This window comes from Stigmatopora nigra, unplaced genomic scaffold (assembly GCF_051989575.1).
Source record: "Stigmatopora nigra isolate UIUO_SnigA unplaced genomic scaffold, RoL_Snig_1.1 HiC_scaffold_24, whole genome shotgun sequence".
Lineage (NCBI taxonomy): Eukaryota > Metazoa > Chordata > Actinopteri > Syngnathiformes > Syngnathidae > Stigmatopora > Stigmatopora nigra.
In genome coordinates this window covers 1,382,883-1,397,899 of record NW_027551603.1, presented here as the reverse complement: position 1 = coordinate 1,397,899, position 15,017 = coordinate 1,382,883, and the positions used below count along the sequence as shown (strand labels likewise).

The 15,017-nt window shown below is 49.5% G+C and overlaps 47 pseudogenes; all 47 read left to right on the top strand.

The window, feature by feature from the left end:
- Positions 1 to 2,898: 2,898 nt before the first annotated feature.
- LOC144187002 (5S ribosomal RNA) lies at positions 2,899 to 3,017 on the top strand (annotated as a pseudogene).
- Positions 3,018 to 3,073: 56 nt separating this feature from the next.
- On the top strand, positions 3,074 to 3,192 carry LOC144181959 (5S ribosomal RNA; annotated as a pseudogene).
- Positions 3,193 to 3,248: 56 nt separating this feature from the next.
- Positions 3,249 to 3,367, top strand: LOC144184442 (5S ribosomal RNA; annotated as a pseudogene).
- A 56-nt stretch (positions 3,368 to 3,423) lies between these two features.
- On the top strand, positions 3,424 to 3,542 carry LOC144190351 (5S ribosomal RNA; annotated as a pseudogene).
- Positions 3,543 to 3,598: 56 nt separating this feature from the next.
- On the top strand, positions 3,599 to 3,717 carry LOC144185391 (5S ribosomal RNA; annotated as a pseudogene).
- A 56-nt stretch (positions 3,718 to 3,773) lies between these two features.
- On the top strand, positions 3,774 to 3,892 carry LOC144184273 (5S ribosomal RNA; annotated as a pseudogene).
- Positions 3,893 to 3,948: 56 nt separating this feature from the next.
- On the top strand, positions 3,949 to 4,077 carry LOC144186159 (5S ribosomal RNA; annotated as a pseudogene).
- A 56-nt stretch (positions 4,078 to 4,133) lies between these two features.
- On the top strand, positions 4,134 to 4,262 carry LOC144181867 (5S ribosomal RNA; annotated as a pseudogene).
- Positions 4,263 to 4,318: 56 nt separating this feature from the next.
- LOC144182473 (5S ribosomal RNA) lies at positions 4,319 to 4,437 on the top strand (annotated as a pseudogene).
- A 56-nt stretch (positions 4,438 to 4,493) lies between these two features.
- Positions 4,494 to 4,612, top strand: LOC144188179 (5S ribosomal RNA; annotated as a pseudogene).
- Positions 4,613 to 4,668: 56 nt separating this feature from the next.
- On the top strand, positions 4,669 to 4,797 carry LOC144184792 (5S ribosomal RNA; annotated as a pseudogene).
- A 56-nt stretch (positions 4,798 to 4,853) lies between these two features.
- LOC144188181 (5S ribosomal RNA) lies at positions 4,854 to 4,972 on the top strand (annotated as a pseudogene).
- A 56-nt stretch (positions 4,973 to 5,028) lies between these two features.
- On the top strand, positions 5,029 to 5,157 carry LOC144186158 (5S ribosomal RNA; annotated as a pseudogene).
- A 56-nt stretch (positions 5,158 to 5,213) lies between these two features.
- On the top strand, positions 5,214 to 5,342 carry LOC144185920 (5S ribosomal RNA; annotated as a pseudogene).
- Positions 5,343 to 5,398: 56 nt separating this feature from the next.
- LOC144184272 (5S ribosomal RNA) lies at positions 5,399 to 5,517 on the top strand (annotated as a pseudogene).
- A 56-nt stretch (positions 5,518 to 5,573) lies between these two features.
- LOC144186157 (5S ribosomal RNA) lies at positions 5,574 to 5,702 on the top strand (annotated as a pseudogene).
- Positions 5,703 to 5,758: 56 nt separating this feature from the next.
- On the top strand, positions 5,759 to 5,887 carry LOC144181866 (5S ribosomal RNA; annotated as a pseudogene).
- Positions 5,888 to 5,943: 56 nt separating this feature from the next.
- LOC144186981 (5S ribosomal RNA) lies at positions 5,944 to 6,062 on the top strand (annotated as a pseudogene).
- A 56-nt stretch (positions 6,063 to 6,118) lies between these two features.
- On the top strand, positions 6,119 to 6,237 carry LOC144188178 (5S ribosomal RNA; annotated as a pseudogene).
- A 56-nt stretch (positions 6,238 to 6,293) lies between these two features.
- LOC144184791 (5S ribosomal RNA) lies at positions 6,294 to 6,422 on the top strand (annotated as a pseudogene).
- Positions 6,423 to 6,478: 56 nt separating this feature from the next.
- LOC144188180 (5S ribosomal RNA) lies at positions 6,479 to 6,597 on the top strand (annotated as a pseudogene).
- Positions 6,598 to 6,653: 56 nt separating this feature from the next.
- LOC144186156 (5S ribosomal RNA) lies at positions 6,654 to 6,782 on the top strand (annotated as a pseudogene).
- Positions 6,783 to 6,838: 56 nt separating this feature from the next.
- LOC144181873 (5S ribosomal RNA) lies at positions 6,839 to 6,967 on the top strand (annotated as a pseudogene).
- Positions 6,968 to 7,023: 56 nt separating this feature from the next.
- On the top strand, positions 7,024 to 7,142 carry LOC144182967 (5S ribosomal RNA; annotated as a pseudogene).
- A 56-nt stretch (positions 7,143 to 7,198) lies between these two features.
- LOC144185524 (5S ribosomal RNA) lies at positions 7,199 to 7,327 on the top strand (annotated as a pseudogene).
- A 56-nt stretch (positions 7,328 to 7,383) lies between these two features.
- Positions 7,384 to 7,502, top strand: LOC144186496 (5S ribosomal RNA; annotated as a pseudogene).
- Positions 7,503 to 7,558: 56 nt separating this feature from the next.
- On the top strand, positions 7,559 to 7,687 carry LOC144183222 (5S ribosomal RNA; annotated as a pseudogene).
- Positions 7,688 to 7,743: 56 nt separating this feature from the next.
- LOC144186712 (5S ribosomal RNA) lies at positions 7,744 to 7,861 on the top strand (annotated as a pseudogene).
- Positions 7,862 to 7,917: 56 nt separating this feature from the next.
- Positions 7,918 to 8,036, top strand: LOC144187588 (5S ribosomal RNA; annotated as a pseudogene).
- A 221-nt stretch (positions 8,037 to 8,257) lies between these two features.
- LOC144183056 (5S ribosomal RNA) lies at positions 8,258 to 8,376 on the top strand (annotated as a pseudogene).
- Positions 8,377 to 8,432: 56 nt separating this feature from the next.
- Positions 8,433 to 8,551, top strand: LOC144191341 (5S ribosomal RNA; annotated as a pseudogene).
- A 56-nt stretch (positions 8,552 to 8,607) lies between these two features.
- Positions 8,608 to 8,726, top strand: LOC144182315 (5S ribosomal RNA; annotated as a pseudogene).
- Positions 8,727 to 8,968: 242 nt separating this feature from the next.
- Positions 8,969 to 9,087, top strand: LOC144191531 (5S ribosomal RNA; annotated as a pseudogene).
- A 56-nt stretch (positions 9,088 to 9,143) lies between these two features.
- Positions 9,144 to 9,261, top strand: LOC144186161 (5S ribosomal RNA; annotated as a pseudogene).
- A 56-nt stretch (positions 9,262 to 9,317) lies between these two features.
- Positions 9,318 to 9,436, top strand: LOC144187587 (5S ribosomal RNA; annotated as a pseudogene).
- Positions 9,437 to 9,657: 221 nt separating this feature from the next.
- LOC144183054 (5S ribosomal RNA) lies at positions 9,658 to 9,776 on the top strand (annotated as a pseudogene).
- A 56-nt stretch (positions 9,777 to 9,832) lies between these two features.
- Positions 9,833 to 9,951, top strand: LOC144190298 (5S ribosomal RNA; annotated as a pseudogene).
- Positions 9,952 to 10,007: 56 nt separating this feature from the next.
- LOC144182761 (5S ribosomal RNA) lies at positions 10,008 to 10,126 on the top strand (annotated as a pseudogene).
- A 56-nt stretch (positions 10,127 to 10,182) lies between these two features.
- LOC144186431 (5S ribosomal RNA) lies at positions 10,183 to 10,311 on the top strand (annotated as a pseudogene).
- Positions 10,312 to 10,367: 56 nt separating this feature from the next.
- On the top strand, positions 10,368 to 10,486 carry LOC144191805 (5S ribosomal RNA; annotated as a pseudogene).
- A 56-nt stretch (positions 10,487 to 10,542) lies between these two features.
- On the top strand, positions 10,543 to 10,661 carry LOC144183744 (5S ribosomal RNA; annotated as a pseudogene).
- Positions 10,662 to 10,883: 222 nt separating this feature from the next.
- On the top strand, positions 10,884 to 11,002 carry LOC144191567 (5S ribosomal RNA; annotated as a pseudogene).
- Positions 11,003 to 11,058: 56 nt separating this feature from the next.
- On the top strand, positions 11,059 to 11,177 carry LOC144191909 (5S ribosomal RNA; annotated as a pseudogene).
- Positions 11,178 to 11,233: 56 nt separating this feature from the next.
- On the top strand, positions 11,234 to 11,352 carry LOC144190379 (5S ribosomal RNA; annotated as a pseudogene).
- Positions 11,353 to 11,408: 56 nt separating this feature from the next.
- On the top strand, positions 11,409 to 11,527 carry LOC144190529 (5S ribosomal RNA; annotated as a pseudogene).
- A 56-nt stretch (positions 11,528 to 11,583) lies between these two features.
- Positions 11,584 to 11,702, top strand: LOC144189416 (5S ribosomal RNA; annotated as a pseudogene).
- Positions 11,703 to 11,758: 56 nt separating this feature from the next.
- Positions 11,759 to 11,877, top strand: LOC144190347 (5S ribosomal RNA; annotated as a pseudogene).
- Positions 11,878 to 15,017: the final 3,140 nt, after the last annotated feature.

Sequence of the window (15,017 nt, the reverse complement as noted above, 5' to 3'; positions counted from 1 at the left end):
AGATTTTGCTTCTTAACAGGAAACGGACGAAGCGACGGTGATTCTTGAAGACTGGATGCTGATAAGCAGCATAAAAGAAGAAACATCGGAGCAACGCAAAGTGGGAGGGTCCTTGTTACTGAAAGGGGACACGGATGCACCTTTCCCACAGTAAGAAGGTTGTCTAAATTGAAACGTTTCAAGAGGAAAACTCCCTAAACAAAGACAAAAAGTCATGTTGAAAACAATTATTGCTTTTGGGGCAATGAGATTAATGATGATTGTGATTCTATTCCTTTCCACAGTAGGGTTGTTTTCTCCAGTTGGAGAAAAAGGCGGAGGCGTTTCAATTGAGGATACACCTTCTTACGGGAGGGTAAACCGAGAAACATACACATTTACATTTAATTAACATTACCTACTAAATCAAATTTCCAAAATGAAAATATATATTTGGACTCGGCGACGTCCCGGTTGCCATACAAAGGGGCAATCTATGGTGGGAAATATGTGTGGTACATTAACAGCAAAAAATTGAAGATTGGGAAAAGCCTTGTTGCAGAAATTGGTCAAGATTGGAAAGCTTGGACTGACATATTAACCTGTGAAAATGTATTTCTGAAACAGGGATTTCCCAAACGGGGGATAATTGGGCGCTGTTAATGGAGTGTAAAGAGGACAAGCACTAGGTGGAGCTACTTTGGTAAAAGGGTGGTCTCAATTGAAACATTGAGGGGACGGGTAAAATAAACTTTCTGACTTAATAAAATACGGGAAACACCAATATTAATTGAAAAGATTATTGCTCAGCAAGCAATACCATAAAACTATAGGGAACTCTTTTATATTGGGTTTGACGTCTCCATATAGTTTCAATTGAGACTAAACCATCTTACAAAAGATTAGGATAACCTACCAGACAAGGGAAAAAACGATGGGGTCTAACAACTCCCTCAATCACCATTCTTTTGGGGAAAAGTGTTTTTACAAATGAAAAAACGTGTCCTACTTGGCAAGAAAAAAAAAAATATTGAAACAGTGTTTATCCTGTTACGCAGTAAATAGGAAGTCAATTTTTCCACTGTTTAATCATTTTACCTGCTTAAACCTTACAGGGCATGGTCTGAAGCTGGGGGCGATAAATGACGTGGTGTACCGGCGTTCTAAAACAAACTACACCCCTGATACCACGTTCTGGCCTATGGTGGCGGGGTGGTAGATAAATTATACGACTCCTGCCGAAACGCGGCAGGACTAGGTACTGTGGTCTCACTGCTCTTACCGATGTCTGTTTTTCCATCCACAGTGGAGGAGATACAATTGGCGGCTCATAATTCGGCTGAAGGGTCGACCCTCCCGACATCGTCGAGAGGCATGGAGGGAAGGAGATCCAACATACATTGATGCGATTGGCATCCCCTGGGGCGTACCAGATGAGTATAAGCTGGCTAATCAGATCGCAGCAGGTTGGGAGTCTATCTTCCTTCTAATCACCCCAAACAAAAATGTGGATAGAATAAATTACTTACATTACAATGTTCAAAACTTGGAAATTATACTGAACAGGGATTTGTGGCCATGAAGGAACAACTGGCAGCTACCAGTCTGATGGCGTTCCAGAATCGCATAGCGGTGGATATGATCCTTGAAACAGGGGGCGTGTGTGCAATGTTTGGAAAACAATGTTGCACCTTCATACCGAACAACGCGTCACCCAGTGGATCTCTCACCAGGGCCATTACTGGCCTGCAAACACTGAACCGCAATATGCAAGAGCACTCTGGAGTAGATACGTCCGCATTGTCAGATTGGTGGGATAAGACCTTTGGAAAATCTAAAGATTTGGCTACATCCTTCGTGGTTACTATAGGCACAATTACCGCTATCCTAACATTGTGTGGGTGATGTAGTATCCCCTGTTTGCGCTCCTTGCTAAGCCGACTTATAACTACTGCAATTGCCCCTACAAATTCTAAAGTACATGAGTTGTATCTTATGGGACGGTTTGGGGAAAGCAGTGAGGTCCAGGAGTACGGTAAATCCGAGGACCAATTGGACGAATATAATTATGTTTTTTCTCTTTCAGACCAGCCATGGGAGTAAGGAGTAGGCGGGAAAAATCACAGTCACCCGACATTACCATTTAGTGATTACTAAGAAATGACTAATAACATACATATTATAAAAACGGGGGAATGTTGGGTTTGTTCTGTTTTACTATTATAATAGTTATATTAATTCATTTCTTTATTAAATCATTCTCTTTCTTTTCTCTGTATTAATTCATTACTTTGTTAAATCATTCTCTTTCTGTTTTTCAAAAGTGTTGAGGTCACACCAAGTCATCTTTAACCTGGACAGCCTGTTCCAGGATGGTTATACAAACAATCCACCCAATCTGGGTCCTTGAGATTTGGTGGGCCCTTGGTGACGAGGACAGGGCTATTCGGACAATAACAAGAATATTGTTATCGTTATGTAACCGTACACTTCGGGTTTTTCTGTATGTAACGATTATATGATTATGATTATATTATATGATTCTTAGGTCAAGGAGGTTGTATAATTACTCTAATCTACATGTTGTTAGGTCTAGTCCCTGTTTTTGTTATTAGTAAAATACTTTGATTGTTATTGTAGTCCCAGATGTTGTTTTTACTCATACGTGATGGAATGATCAACAACTCTGTAACTTGTGACCATAAGAATGGGACGAAAACGTCTATTCGGGAAGACGTTCGGAAGTTGTAAGGTGACACTTGCTGTAACGCTCCCCTCCGGAGGCTTTTATCTGTTGTATCCATTTCTATTTAATTAAATGTCAATAATTGAATAAGATGTCTTCCTGCAGTTATTGATAATTACGGACGAAGGTAATTATTAATGAACCTGACAGTGTCCATCTGCTAGTGCAGTACCGCTCACGGCCATACCACCCTGAAAAGGCCTGATCTCGTCTGATATCGGAAGCCAAGCATGGTTCGGCTTGTTTAGTACCTGATTGGGAGACCGCTTGGGAATACCAGGTACTTTGAGCATCATACCCCGCATCTTTTTCGACATTTCATGGGTGTCCATCTGCTAGTGCAGTACCGCTCACGGCCATACCACCCTGAAAAGGCCCGATCTCGTCCGATCTCAGTAGCCAATCATGGTTCGGCCTGGTTAGTACCTGATTGGGAGACCGCTTGGGAATACCAGGTGCTGTGAGCATCATACCCCGCATCTTTTTCGACATTTCATGGGTGTCCATCTGCTAGTGCAGTACCGCTCACGGCCATACCACCCTGAAAAGGCCCGATCTCGTCCGATCTTGGCAGCCAAGCATGGTTCGACCTGTTTAGTACCTGATTGGGAGACCGCTTGGGAATACCAGGTGCTGTTAGCATCATACCCCGCATCTTTTTCGACATTTCATGGGTGTCCATCTGCGAGAGCAGTACCGCTCACGGCCATACCACCCTGAAAAGGCCCGATCTCGTCCGATCTCGGAAGCCAAGCATGGTTCGGTCTGTTTAGTACCTGATTGGGAGACCGCTTGGGAATCCCAGGTGCTGTGAGCATCATACCCCGCATCTTTTTCGACATTTCATGGGTGTCCATCTGCAAGAGCAGTACCGCTCACGGCCATACCACCCTGAAAAGGCCTGATCTCGCCCGATCTCGGCAGCCAAGCATGGTTCGGCCTGGTTAGTACCTGATTGGGAGACCGCTCGGGAATACCACGTGCTGTGAGCATCATACCCCGCACCTTTTTCAACATTTCATGGGTGTCCATCTGCTAGTGCAGTACCGCTCACGGCCATACCACCCTGAAAAGGCCCGGTCTCGTCTGATCTCGGAAGCCAAGCATGGTTCGGCCTGTTTAGGACCTGATTGGGAGACCGCTTGGGAATACCAGGTGCTGTGAGCATCATACCCCGCATCTTTTTCGACATTTCATGGGTGTCCATCTGCAAGAGCAGTACCGCTCACGGCCATACCACCCTGATAAGGCCCGATCTCGTCCGATCTCGTCCGATCTCAGCAGCCAAGCATGGTTCGGCCTGGTTAGTACCTGATTGGGAGACCGCTTGGGAATACCAGGTGCTGTGAGCATCATACCCCGCATCTTTTTCGACATTTCATGGGTGTCCATCTGCAAGAGCAGTACCGCTCACGGCCATACCACCATGATAAGGCCCGGTCTCGTCCGATCTCGTCCGATCTCGGCAGCCAAGCATGGTTCGGCCTGGTTAGTACCTGATTGGGAGACCGCTTGGGAATACCAGGTGCTGTGAGCATCATACCCCGCATCTTTTTCGACATTTCATGGGTGTCCATCTGCAAGAGCAGTACCGCTCATGGCCATACCACCCTGAAAAGGCCCGATCTCGTCCGATCTCGGAAGCCAAGCATGGTTCGGCCTGGTAAGTGCCTGATTGGGAGACCGCTTGGGAATACCAGGTGCTTTGAGCATCATACCCCGCATCTTTTTCGACATTTCATGGGTGTCCATCTGCAAGAGCAGTATCGCTCATGGCCATACCACCCTGAAAAGGCCCGATCTCGTCCGATCTCGGCAGCCAAGCATGGTTCGGCCTGGTTAGTACCTGATTGGGAGACCGCTTGGGAATACCAGGTGCTGTGAGCATCATACCCCGCATCTTTTTCGACATTTCATGGGTGTCCATCTGCAAGAGCAGTACCGCTCACGGCCATACCACCCTGAAAAGGCCCGATCTCGTCCGATCTCGTCCGATCTTGGAAGCCAAGCATGGTTCGGCCTGGTTAGTACCTGAATGGGAGACCGCTTGGGAATACCAGGTGCTGTGAGATCCATGCCCCGCATCTTTTTCGACATTTCATGGGTGTCCATCTGCAAAAGCAGTACCGCTCACGGCCATACCACCCTGATAAGGCCCGATCTCGTCCGAACTCGGAAGCCAAGCATGGTTCGGCCTGGTTAGTACCTGATTGGGAGACTGCTTGGGAATACCAGGTGCTGTGAGCATCATACCCCGCATCTTTTTCGACATTTCATGGGTGTCCATCTGCAAGAGCAGTACCGCTCACGGCCATACCACCCTGATAAGGCCCGATCTCGTCCGATCTCGTCCGATCTCAGCAGCCAAGCATGGTTCGGCCTGGTTAGTACCTGATTGGGAGACCGCTTGGGAATACCAGGTGCTGTGAGCATCATACCCCGCATCTTTTTCGACATTTCATGGGTGTCCATCTGCAAGAGCAGTACCGCTCACGGCCATACCACCATGGTAAGGCCCGGTCTCGTCCGATCTCGTCCGATCTCGGCAGCCAAGCATGGTTCGGCCTGGTTAGTACCTGATTGGGAGACCGCTCGGGAATACCACGTGCTGTGAGCATCATACCCCGCACCTTTTTCAACATTTCATGGGTGTCCATCTGCTAGTGCAGTACCGCTCACGGCCATACCACCCTGAAAAGGCCCGGTCTCGTCTGATCTCGGAAGCCAAGCATGGTTCGGCCTGTTTAGGACCTGATTGGGAGACCGCTTGGGAATACCAGGTGCTGTGAGCATCATACCCCGCATCTTTTTCGACATTTCATGGGTGTCCATCTGCAAGAGCAGTACCGCTCACGGCCATACCACCCTGATAAGGCCCGATCTCGTCCGATCTCGTCCGATCTCAGCAGCCAAGCATGGTTCGGCCTGGTTAGTACCTGATTGGGAGACCGCTTGGGAATACCAGGTGCTGTGAGCATCATACCCCGCATCTTTTTCGACATTTCATGGGTGTCCATCTGCAAGAGCAGTACCGCTCACGGCCATACCACCATGATAAGGCCCGGTCTCGTCCGATCTCGTCCGATCTCGGCAGCCAAGCATGGTTCGGCCTGGTTAGTACCTGATTGGGAGACCGCTTGGGAATACCAGGTGCTGTGAGCATCATACCCCGCATCTTTTTCGACATTTCATGGGTGTCCATCTGCAAGAGCAGTACCGCTCATGGCCATACCACCCTGAAAAGGCCCGATCTCGTCCGATCTCGGAAGCCGAGCATGTTTCGGCCTGGTAAGTGCCTGATTGGGAGACCGCTTGGGAATACCAGGTGCTTTGAGCATCATACCCCGCATCTTTTTTGACATTTCATGGGTGTCCATCTGCAAGAGCAGTATCGCTCATGGCCATACCACCCTGAAAAGGCCCGATCTCGTCCGATCTCGGCAGCCAAGCATGGTTCGGCCTGGTTAGTACCTGATTGGGAGACCGCTTGGGAATACCAGGTGCTGTGAGCATCATACCCCGCATCTTTTTCGACATTTCATGGGTGTCCATCTGCAAGAGCAGTACCGCTCACGGCCATACCACCCTGAAAAGGCCCGATCTCGTCCGATCTCGTCCGATCTTGGAAGCCAAGCATGGTTCGGCCTGGTTAGTACCTGAATGGGAGACCGCTTGGGAATACCAGGTGCTGTGAGATCCATGCCCCGCATCTTTTTCGACATTTCATGGGTGTCCATCTGCAAAAGCAGTACCGCTCACGGCCATACCACCCTGATAAGGCCCGATCTCGTCCGAACTCGGAAGCCAAGCATGGTTCGGCCTGGTTAGTACCTGATTGGGAGACTGCTTGGGAATACCAGGTGCTGTGAGCATCATACCCCGCATCTTTTTCGACATTTCATGGGTGTCCATCTGCAAGAGCAGTACCGCTCACGGCCATACCACCCTGATAAGGCCCGATCTCGTCCGATCTCGTCCGATCTCAGCAGCCAAGCATGGTTCGGCCTGGTTAGTACCTGATTGGGAGACCGCTTGGGAATACCAGGTGCTGTGAGCATCATACCCCGCATCTTTTTCGACATTTCATGGGTGTCCATCTGCAAGAGCAGTACCGCTCACGGCCATACCACCATGGTAAGGCCCGGTCTCGTCCGATCTCGTCCGATCTCGGCAGCCAAGCATGGTTCGGCCTGGTTAGTACCTGATTGGGAGACCGCTTGGGAATACCAGGTGCTGTGAGCATCATACCCCGCATCTTTTTCGACATTTCATGGGTGTCCATCTGCAAGAGGAGTACCGCTCACGGCCATACCACCCTGAAAAGGCCCGATCTCGTCCGATCTCGGAAGCCAAGCATGGTTCGGCCTGGTTAGTACCTGAATGGGAGACCGCTTGGGAATACCAGGTGCTGTGAGATCCATGCCCCGCATCTTTTTCGACATTTCATGGGTGTCCATCTGCAAGAGCAGTACCGCTCACGGCCATACCACCCTGATAAGGCCCGATCTCGTCCGATCTCGTCCGATCTTGGAAGCCAAGCATGGTTCGGCCTGGTTAGTACCTGAATGGGAGACCGCTTGGGAATACCAGGTGCTGTGAGATCCATGCCCCGCATCTTTTTCGACATTTCATGGGTGTCCATCTGCAAGAGCAGTACCGCTCACGGCCATACCACCCTGATAAGGCCGGATCTCGTCCGATCTCGGAAGCCAAGCATGATTCAGCCTGTTTAGTACCTGATTGGGAGACCGCTTGGGAATACCAGGTGCTGTGAGCATCATACCCCGCATCTTTTTTGACATTTCATGGGTGTCCATCTGCAAGAGCAGTACCGCTCACGGCCAAACCACCCTGAAAAGGCCCGATCTCGTCCGATCTCATCCGATCTCGGAAGCCAAGCATGGTTCGGCCTGGTTAGTACCTGATTGGGAGACCGCTTGGGAATACCAGGTGCTGTGAGCATCATACCCCGCATCTTTTTCGACATTTCATGGGTGTCCATCTGCAAGAGCAGTACCGCTCAAGGCCATACCACCCTGAAAAGGCCCGATCTCGTCCGATCTCGGAAGCCAAGCATGGTTCGGCCTGTTTAGTACCTGATTGAAGACCGCTTGGGAATACCAGGTGCTGTGAGCATCATACCCCGCATCTTTTTCGACATTTCATGGGTGTCCATCTGCTGGTGCAATACCGCTCACGGCCATACCACCCTGAAAAGGCCCGATCTCGTCCGATCTCGGAAGCCAAGCATGGTTCGGCCTGTTTAGTACCTGATTGGGAGACCGCTTGGGAATACCAGGTGCTGTGAGCATCATACCCTGCATCTTTTTCGACATTTCATGGGTGTCCATCTGCAAGAGCAGTACCGCTCACGGCCATACCACCCTGAAAAGGCCCGATCTCGTAAGCCAAGCATGGTTCGGCCTGTTTAGTACCTGATTGGGAGACCGCTTGGGAATACGAGGTGCTGTGAGCATCATACCCCGCATCTTTTTCGACATTTCATGGGTGTCCATCTGCAAGAGCAGTACCGCTCACGGCCATACCACCCTGAAAAGGCCCGATCTCGTCCGATCTCGGCAGCCAAGCATGGTTCGGCCTGTTTAGTACCTGATTGGCAGACCGCTTCGGAATACCAGGTGCTGTGAGCATAATACCCCGCATTTTTTTCGACATTTCATGGGTGTCCATCTGCTAGTGCAGTACCGCTCACGGCCATACCACCCTGAAAAGGCCCGATCTCGTCCGATCTCGGAAGCCAAGCATGATTCGGCCTGTTTAGTACCTGATTGGGAGACCGCTTGGGAGTACCAGGTGCTGTGAGCATCATACCCCGCATCTTTTTCGACATTTCATGGGTGTCCATCTGCAAGTGCAGTACCGCTCACGGCCATACCACCCTGAAAAGGCCCGATCTCGTCCGATCTTGGAAGCCAAGCATGGTTCGGCCTGTTTAGTACCTGATTGGGAGACCGCTTGGGAATACCAGGTGCTGTGACCATCATACCCCGCATCTTTTTCGACATTTCATGGGTGTCCATCTGCAAGAGCAGTACCGCTCACGGATCATACCACCCTGATAAGGCCCGATCTCGCCCGATCTCGTCCGATCTCGGCAGCCAAGCATGGGTCGGCCTGGTTAGTACCTGATTGGGTGACCGCTTGGGAATACCAGGTGCGGTGAGCATCATACCCCGCATCTTTTTCGACATTTCATGGGTGTCCATCTGCGAGAGCAGTACCGCTCACGGCCATACCACCCTGAAAAAGCCCGATCTTGTCTGATCTCGGAAGCCAAGCATGTTTCGGCCTGGTTAGTACCTGATTGGGAGACCGCTTGGGAATACCAGGTGCTGTGAGCATCATACCCCGCATCTTTTTCGACATTTCATGGGTGTCCATCTGCAAGAGCAGTACCGCTCACGGCCATACCACCCTGAAAAGGCCCGATCTCGTCCGTTCTCGGAAGCCAAGCATGGTTCGGCCTGTTTAGTACCTGATTGAAGACCGCTTGGGAATACCAGGTGCTGTGAGCATCATACCCCGCATCTTTTTCGACATTTCATGGGTGTCCATCTGCTGGTGCAGTACCGCTCACGGCCATACCACCCTGAAAAGGCCCGATCTCGTCCGATCTCGGAAGCCAAGCATGGTTCGGCCTGTTTAGTACCTGATTGGGAGACCGCTTGGGAATACCAGGTGCTGTGAGCATCATACCCCGCATCTTTTTCGACATTTCATGGGTGTCCATCTGCAAGAGCAGTACCGCTCACGGCCATACCACCCTGAAAAGGCCCGATCTCGTAAGCCAAGCATGGTTCGGCCTGTTTAGTACCTGATTGGGAGACCGCTTGGGAATACCAGGTGCTGTGAGCATCATACCCCGCATCTTTTTCGATATTTCATGGGTGTCCATCTGCAAGAGCAGTACCGCTCACGGCCATACCACCCTGAAAAGGCCCGATCTCGTCCGATCTCGGCAGCCAAGCATGGTTCGGCCTGTTTAGTACCTGATTGGCAGACCGCTTCGGAATACCAGGTGCTGTGAGCATCATACCCCGCATTTTTTTCGACATTTCATGGGTGTCCATCTGCTAGTGCAGTACCGCTCACGGCCATACCACCCTGAAAAGGCCCGATCTCGTCCGATCTCGGAAGCCAAGCATGATTCGGCCTGTTTAGTACCTGATTGGGAGACCGCTTGGGAATACCAGGTGCTGTGAGCATCATACCCCGCATCTTTTTCGACATTTCATGGGTGTCCATCTGCAAGTGCAGTACCGCTCACGGCCATACCACCCTGAAAAGGCCCGATCTCGTCTGATCTTGGAAGCCAAGCATGGTTCGGCCTGTTTAGTACCTGATTGGGAGACCGCTTGGGAATACCAGGTGCTGTGACCATCATACCCCGCATCTTTTTCGACATTTCATGGGTGTCCATCTGCAAGAGCAGTACCGCTCACGGTCATACCACCCTGATAAGGCCCGATCTCGCCCGATCTCGTCCGATCTCGGCAGCCAAGCATGGGTCGGCCTGGTTAGTACCTGATTGGGTGACCGCTTGGGAATACCAGGTGCGGTGAGCATCATACCCCGCATCTTTTTCGACATTTCATGGGTGTCCATCTGCAAGAGCAGTTCCGCTCACGGCCATACCACCCTGAAAAAGCCCGATCTTGTCCGACCTCGGAAGCCAAGCATGTTTCGGCCTGGTTAGTACCTGATTGGGAGACCGCTTGGGAATACCAGGTGCTGTGAGCATCATACCCCGCATCTTTTTCGACATTTCATGGGTGTCCATCTGCTAGTGCAGTACCGCCCACGGCCATACCACCCTGAAAAGGCCCGATCTCGTCCGATCTCGAAAGCCAAGCATGGTTCGGCCTGGTTAGTACCTGATTGGGAGACCGCTTGGGAATACCACGTGCTGTGAGCATCATACCCCGCATCTTTTTCGACATTTCATGGGTGTCCATCTGCAAGAGCAGTACCGCTCACGGCCATACCACCCTGAAAAAGGCCCGATCTCGGAAGCCAAGCATGGTTCGGCCTGTTTAGTACCTGATTGGGAGACCGCTTGGGAATACCAGGTGCGGTGAGCATCATACCCCGCATCTTTTTCGACATTTCATGGGTGTCCATCTGCTACTGCAGTACCGCTCACGGCCATACCACCCTGAAAAGGCCCGATCTCGTCCGATCTCGGAAGCCAAGCATGGTTCGGCCTGGTTAGTACCTGATTGGGAGTCCGCTTGGGAATACCAGGTGCTGTGTACATCATACCCCGCATCTTTTTCGACATTTCATGGGTGTCCATCTGCTAGTGCAGTACCGCTCACGGCCATACCACCCTGAAAAGGCCCGATCTCGTCCGATCTCGGAAGCCAAGCATGGTTAGACTTGTTTAGTACCAGATTGGGAGACCGCTTGGGAATACCGGGTGCTGTGAGAACCATGCCCCGCATCTTTTTCGACATTTCATGGGTGTCCATCTGCTAGTGCAGTACCGCTCACGGCCATACCACCCTGAAAAGGCCCGATCTCGTCCGATCTCGGAAGCCAAGCATGGTTCGGCCTGGTTAGTACCTGATTGGGAGACCGCTTGGGAATACCAGGTGCTGTGAGCATCATACCCCGCATCTTTTTCGACATTTCATGGGTGTCCATCTGCAAGAGCAGTACCGCTCACGGCCATACCACCCTGAAAAGGCCCGATCTCCTCCGATCTCGGAAGCCAAGCATGGTTCGGCCTGTTTAGTACCTGATTGGGAGACCGCTTGGGAATACCAGGTGCTGTGAGTATCATACCCCGCATCTTTTTCGACATTTCATGGGTGTCCATCTGCAAAAGCAGTACCGCTCACGGCCATACCACCCTGAAAAGGCCCGATCTCGTCCGATCTCGGAAGCCGAGCATGGTTCGGCCTGGTTAGTACCTGATTGGGAGACCGCTTGGGAATACCAGGTGCTGTGAGCATCATACCCCGCATCTTTTTCGACATTTCATGGGTGTCCATCTGCAAGAACAGTACCGCTCACGGCCATACCACCCTGAAAAGGCCCAATCTCGTTCGATCTCGGAAGCCAAGCATGGTACGGCCTGGTTAGTACCTGATTGGGAGACCGCTTGGGAATACCAGGTGCTGTGAGCATCATACCCCGCATCTTTTTCGACATTTCATGGGTGATCTATCTGAAATCCAGATCAAATTCTGGATTTCAGATAGATCAGTTGTCATCATGCACCTTTTACCAAGACTGGACCTATAGTAGGACTTAGATGGAGAGCTATCTTAAAAAGAACATGTCCTCATTACTTGGGGGAGAAACAAAGGATCCAAAATCACTCAGAGCTGTCAGGAGTGGTTGGATTGCCTTTCCTGGCATGACGTCACGATAACTATCAGCTGTCACTAATTACGTGATTAGATTATTTTTGGTATTTAAGCATTATGATTTTCTGTGGACGCGGTTGGATCGACTGGTTAAGTTCTGGTTTCGTTTCCTGTTAATCCTCGTAGTAATTGCTGTTTCCATTGACGCCACGCCGGATGTTCAGTTCGTTTGTAATGAGTGGTCAAGCCAAGTTGTTTAAGTTATGTTACCCCGTTTATTAAATCAACCAACAAGAGCTACAGATCTGCCTCACCTTTCCAATTACTTCGGCGACTCTGCATCTGGGTTCAACTTACCCTACGATCGCGTCGCACTACGCGGCGAAATCGTAACAGCACGATCCAACCATTATGGACCCAGCGGAGCGCCACCCACGCTCGCGCCGACGCACTCGGCGACGCAAACCATCCACCTCGAAGACACCGGACTGCTTGGAATGTATAAGAAACCCCTCAGAATCGTTTAGGAATTTTGTAATGGACACACCGTGGTGCGGGGCTCTCAGGCACATCATTTCTAGAGATGAGCCACAGCTGGTAGAAGAGTTAGAGCCGCAGCGTACTCATACGCCCCACCACTGCTATGCACGTCGCCCTGGGAAGCCTTTACCGTTTCATCATGATGCCCAGGTGCGTACAACCACCAGAGAGCGCCCAAGTTATCTTATGCCTATGCCCAGAGGAATTGATTCACCATGGAGGGAGCCTGAAGATTCTGGTGAGGAGGACACCCGTTGAGGAAGTTCCCCACGGCCAGCAGCGTGGCCAGGATCTTCTTGAAGGTCCGGTTGCCGGCCAGCTGCTCCATGCCCAACTTCAGGTCAAACAGGGGCTCGGCGATCTCCTGCTCGAGTGCCTCATAGTTGAGTTTGAAAGACCACAGCTGCAGGCGGGGGGTCAAGGCGCTGACGGAAGCCAGGCCCGAGAGGAATTCCTCGGCCGTCCCCAGGGGAACGTCGGGATTGGCCGAGCGAGCCTCGCGGATCTTCTGCTTCTCCTCCTCTGTGGGCGTCATGCTCAGGATCTTCTCCACACCCTCCTTGTTGATGGCAAAGTCGTCAAAGTTGAGGATGGCGCTCTTGATGACGTGAACGGCGGGCAGGACCGTCATCCCGATGTTGATGGCGGTGCTCCGCTTGGAGTCCAGAACCAGGATCTCGGACTTTTTGCTCTCTGGCGCTTTCTTGGCCCATGGCGTCTCTTTGGCCCTGGACTCAAAGAGGTGCTCCAGCTTCCCCATGTCCACTTGGACCTTGTCCAGTGACGCCAAAAATAATCTAATCACGTAATTAGTGACAGCTGATAGTTATCGTGACGTCATGCCAGGAAAGGCAATCCAACCACTCCTGACAAGAGCATCAAATAAAGACAATTTGTCGGTCTTTCGGGAACAGATGTTCTTGAAAAATAACCCTTTCGCTATGATTTCTAGAATTTTACTGACATAATGCAAGTGCATTCGCAGCTAGCCCTCAGAGATAAAATGAGTTGGATTTCCATCTCCAACAATACCAGCCGATATGTTATTTGAGGTTCTTGATCTGAATGAATTAAATGACCTCCGGTATGCAGTACAACTGTAGAGCAATTACTTTAAATTATGTTCATTCTTTTGTCCCCCGCCTGGTGCCCGTAGATAGCTGGGATAGGCCTTAGCACCCCCCGTGACCCTTGTGAGGATAAGCGGTTGAGAGAATGAATGAATGAAAGAATACTAAACAATGTCTTTCACATGACGATCATTTATACTAAACAATTACTATTAGTTTAAGCATGTGAAACTATGATAAAATATGATTTGGATTTTACAGCATGTTTTCGTAACCTGTTTTATGTTTATTTATATAAACAATAGACACCTTGTAAAGCATTGCTGTTGCTTCACATGTATTTCTTAGGGGCCTAACATTCAACCACATCTAAGCAGCAGTACTTGTAGACTTGCATTCTGTGAAGCGCAAAGTGTCCTTCTGTTCTAAAGAGACAGAACAGCAAGAAAAGGACTCTGTGCAACCTTCTTTACTCTGTAACAGCGGGATGATGCTTTTTGTGTAGAAAGGATGGAGTACAAAGTGTAAGCGAGTGAGTGGAAAGTACTGCAGACAATGTATGACTGCTTTTTTCTATTTTTTTTCCGTGCAGTTGAGGAGTGTAGTTTGCAAAATCCAGCATGCCAGTACTATTGAATGCTGGGTATTTTGCTGAGCCTTCTTTAAAAATTACTTCTCTTATCATGTAAAAGTAGTGATATCTGAACAGACAGAAGAATAGTCAGTCATTTTCTTCTTAAAAAAATAAAAATAAAATACTTGTGGTTGCTAGAGTTATACAGTAAGAAAGGGGTGTGTGCATGTGGTGGTGGAGCAATATAATTTTAGTTTCAGTGAAATGAAAAATCTACAATAGTGTTCCAATAAATTGGTGGTTATTGAAGTGCTATACCAATTGAATGTAATTTCTGGTAAAATTCTGTAGCTCCAGTGTTTAACCATAAATCCTATGTGATTTTTTGTTTTACAGTATAAAATGTGAAAACACTTATAAATCCCATTTAAATTCAGTGAATTCATTTAGTTGTGCTGCCACTACAACGTTGCACCCAATCGGTTAGTCTTTAATTGAATCTGATTACCAGTCGATTTGAATTGAATGACTTGACCCAGCTGAGATATTTTCTCTAAAAGAATAATGGAGTTGCTTATTTGACTATTTAGTATTGTTATTTTGTTATCTTTTTGCATTTGGTGCTTTTTTTAAACATCTACTACTTTACATTATAATTGCTTGATCTGAGGCAATTGGGTTGTAAAGGTTTAAATCAAAATTCAAACTACGGTAATACACATATATACACACGATGCAACAGATGTGTAGTCCATTTGCAGCGTCCAGAAGTA